The 4190-nt window shown below is 40.0% G+C and overlaps 1 pseudogene; it reads right to left on the bottom strand.

The window, feature by feature from the left end:
* Positions 1–286: 286 nt before the first annotated feature.
* LOC101569357 lies at positions 287–2220 on the bottom strand (annotated as a pseudogene).
* Positions 2221–4190: the final 1970 nt, after the last annotated feature.

The raw sequence follows: 4190 nt of genomic DNA, 5'->3' as shown, positions 1-4190 counted from the left end.
TTTTAGCCATAGTACACTTAGTCTCCTGTCTCATAAAACTCAGAAGACGCCAGTGATGTCTAAATGAGCCACAACAAACTTCTTATTCATATTAAACTGACTTTAAGACCTAAATCTAACTTTCCTTTCAAAGAAAAGAGGATGGCTGATATGAAAGGAGCATACTGTGTAAGTCACTCTGAAGGAAAGAAATGTGTTCAGGACAGCACATGTGGCTGCTAGCAGCAACCAAAGCCCCGTGGGTGACACACACATGGACACATTCCTGACGGATGGAAGTTTGTTTTTATTGTTTCAGTAAACACTGCTTCTTACATCCCATGAGTTTTTCCAAATCATGCTGCATCTCTGCTTGTTTCATATTTGGACCATGACTTTCTCCTACAGCTTTTTGTTTTTCCCAGAGCTTCTTTCCAAGGTCTTCTTGTTCAGCAAGGTTTTTGGTGTACTGTTCCCTGATTGCCTTCCTTTTTTCCTATTGATCAGAAGAGACATAGGCCTTCGTCTCTTCAGTAGAACAATGAAGTTGACCTTCTAGGTTATTAATCATGCAGTCTGTATAACAGCATTTACTTTCCTCTTGAAGACATTCTTCATGGAGTGTCTAACTTCCTATTCTAATTTGGACTGACTGCTTTCAAGGCTTGCTGCACAGCTATCCTGCTGGGATTTCTTTTTGTCACATTCCTGGGTTAGTTCTTGACATTTGTGATGCAACCGTTGTAGTTCTTTTATAACTGGGGCCAGAACTGACTTCTTTTTGGATACTAGGGAATTCAGTTTTTTCATCATGTCAGACATGTCATCCAGCGTTCATTCCTTCAGCTCATCCACTTCATTCCGCAATGCTGACATCCTTTCAAGCTCCTCTTGAGTGTCACTGCATCCAGACACACCCCATTTCTCCTCCATGGCTTGCAGCTGATGCTGAATATTTTCATGACGTTGTTCAGAAGTTCTTCTGTTCTCTGAAAAAGAACAAATTCAGCCTTAAATTCTGCTATTATCTGATGCTTCTTTTTGAGAACTGTTCTCTTTCTTTGTAGTTTACCGTTTGAACTCATCTCCTTTCAAAACTTGAGTGCCATCAAATTCACTGATTTCATTTCTCTTTACTGACACTTCTCTGTCTAGATTGACTAACTTCTTAGCCTCCTGAACTTGCTCTGCTTTGGCTTCTTTTTTTACGAGAAATGATGGCAGCCTGTTGCTTGTGTAGTGAGAGCTTCCTTTCAACTGGCTCAGTTCTCATCATTTTCTTTTCAAACAGCTGATTGTTCTGCATGTTTACTTCATTTATTCTAGATTCAAGTTCATGAAGATCGGCATGGCCCATCGCTGGCTCTGAAACCAATTTTTGTAAAGAATGCAGTTCCTTTTCCTTGTTTTCTAATTTCTTAGGGAGTTTTTCAGTTACTATATGTGAATTAAATGTTATCTCTTCATTAAACTTTCTGGCTTTGCATCTGCTGCACATGACGCATACTTCTCAGCTGTTTTTGTGCCGTTTGCCATCTCTGCACTGCATGAAGGAACTAACCCTTTTGTTCCTGTTTGTGTCATGAGAGAGAACCATCCCCTGTCTTTTTCAGCTTGAAGTTGCCTTGCTATTTTAAGCATCTTCTGGTGATTTGGAACTGTCTCCACCTTTTTTTTTTTTTCAAACATTCAACTCTCTTACTGTGCTGATGCTTTTCTTCTTCCATTGCACTGACATCCCTTATTTCTGCTTTAGAAAATCCAGATGTCTTGAGTTGTTCACATTCTTTATGCAAGGTTTTAAAGACTTCCATCAGTTCTTCATACTGTTTATTGGTGTCAGTCACAATTTAGTCCTGAAGAAACTCACTTGATACTTCAGGTTTTATTAAAAATGGGCTTAATATGCCCTTTTCTTCAACTCATTAGTCCCCTGAAGAAGCCAGTGAAACACTAGGTAAACTACAGATTTACTTCCAATCACCAAACCCTGATGGAAGGAACTCATGTCTGTGGTGTTTCCTGGAGCTTTGTATTTAAGGATCCCAAGAAGGCTCAGCATCCGTTCTGGCATCTCCTCTCTGATTTCACAAGTTGCTTTGGGTCAGTCTCAGCCAGAACATCATTAGGAACTTGTAATAATTGCATCAGTTCCAGGGAATCAACAGTGATTAAACTGTAGTTCTTCTTACAAGACTCCTTATTGAGATTGTCCACAATGAATTTGATTTGATCTCTCATAATTGGGCTTTATAACTTAAAACTGAAATTCTCCCCTTGAAATAATTTCCCTCTTAATGTTCGGTTTTTTTTTTAGCTGTTCAGCCTTTAATACACTGTGTCAGCAGCCCAAATGAAGAAAATCTCAGTAAAGAGGAGAGTGTTTACATTGCTTAAGTCTGTTTTGCGTCAGTACATGGATGGTTTAATTAGTATTAATACACCTCCTCAGGAAGTGGTGTTCTCACATTGAAGTGTCACTGGCAGACATTGGTCAGGAAGCTCCTGTGGTGATGGACACAGGGAGTGACCCATAAGGCAACAGTGAGGAACAGCAGATCTTAGTGACCATTACTATGACACTTAGAACTCAATAAACAAAATTCTAGAAGAAAAGATGTCCCTTTTTAAAGTGAAGTGATCAATTGAACCAGTACTATAAAATTATTCTCAATATTGTAAATGGAAAAGTGCATTGCAATTGAAAGCAACCTTTGTGAAGGAGAGAGCTCCGAAAAAATTCAAGGTAAATATATATGCTCAAGGGCTGGTGGGATAGCTCAGTGGATTGAGCACCTGGTTAGGCAAGCACAGGGACTGGGTTTGATACCCTGCACCACAAGCCATGCTGGCCCCGCCCCTGGGCATGCTGAGCTGGCCACTAAGTCCAGGCGTGGTGGTGCACGCCTGTAATCTCAGCACCGAGGAGGCTGAGACAGGAAGATTACTACAAGTCCACGCTGTGAGACCCTGTACCAAATACAATAAATAAATAAATAAATGAATATGCTCACTCCAGAAAAGAAAGTTATATTGCTATATTGATCTGCAGCAGAATTATCTAAAAGTGAAAATTGTTAAGACTGAAGGTTGTTTTATTTGCTCTATCAAGTAGATATATAATTAGATATTTAGCAAACACTAGTGCTTGTATCAGTGAAAGGACTCTTTGTCCTGCAGAGGTTCCGGACGTCATCGTATTTATGAGGTGAACATCTCTGTCTCAAAGACCCATTCTTTTTTTAGAGAACAGAATATATTTATTGAGGGAAAGAGAGTTTCTGTCCTAGAGCTGGACAGAAGGGGACCTGAGTGGGTTGCCAAGGAGCCTGTCTTTTCTAGGGACTTTTATAGAGCAAAACCATAAGGTGAGACAACAAAGAGCCATTCTTCTCCTTTAGGAGAATCCTATTGGGCCATATTACACATTTGAGGCAGATCAACACCAAACCAATTTCACTGCTTCCATAGCTTGATACAGGAACTATCTGCAGTGTCGTGTGGTCATAACATTGTGCTAGCAGTAATATGAAACTTGCCGAATTAAACTGCACACAAAGGAGAGAACTCAAGATTAACTCCCACAAAAACAATCAAGTCAATAGGATTCCTCATACATACTTAATAATTCTTATGAAAGAGTTATCAGTTTGGAGATGGAGCAAATTACTGGGAATAGGAAGGTAGAAAAAGTAAAGGGACCCCCCTGTGAGGAGCAAGACCTAGACAAAGTCATGAAGGTAAATAAATGGAATAAAATAAACTAATGTATTGAAAGGTTGTGTGACTATTGACCAACAGGGCTCTAATAGAATTAAGTTTTTGTCTGCTTACCATTATGAGAAAATTTCCAGATGTGCTTCTCCCAACTTTTTTATTTTTATTTTTATTTTTTTTAACCAAACTGGGGATTGAACTCAGACCCTAGCACTTGCTAGGGAAGTGCTTATTCCACTGAGCCATCTGCCCAGCCCCATTCTCCCAACTTTGAAGTATCTCTGTCTACATACTCCTCTTGCTGTGGACATATGTTGGATTCTGGAGGTCATGTGAAAGAGAAAGACAACTTCGTGGGCAGGTGCAAAGGTTTTCTCTTTGGCAGTCAGAGGAAGACAGCTAAACACCCTCAAAGAGAACTGAGAGGGATTTGGTCATCCAGATCTAGACAGAGATCTTGCAAAGCCACTGACATTGTGGCTGACTGAACGGCC

This window comes from Octodon degus, unplaced genomic scaffold (assembly GCF_000260255.1).
Source record: "Octodon degus isolate 3935 unplaced genomic scaffold, OctDeg1.0 scaffold00061, whole genome shotgun sequence".
Lineage (NCBI taxonomy): Eukaryota > Metazoa > Chordata > Mammalia > Rodentia > Octodontidae > Octodon > Octodon degus.
Note: the sequence above shows the minus strand (reverse complement) of the source record. Positions and strands in the feature narration are given on the sequence as shown.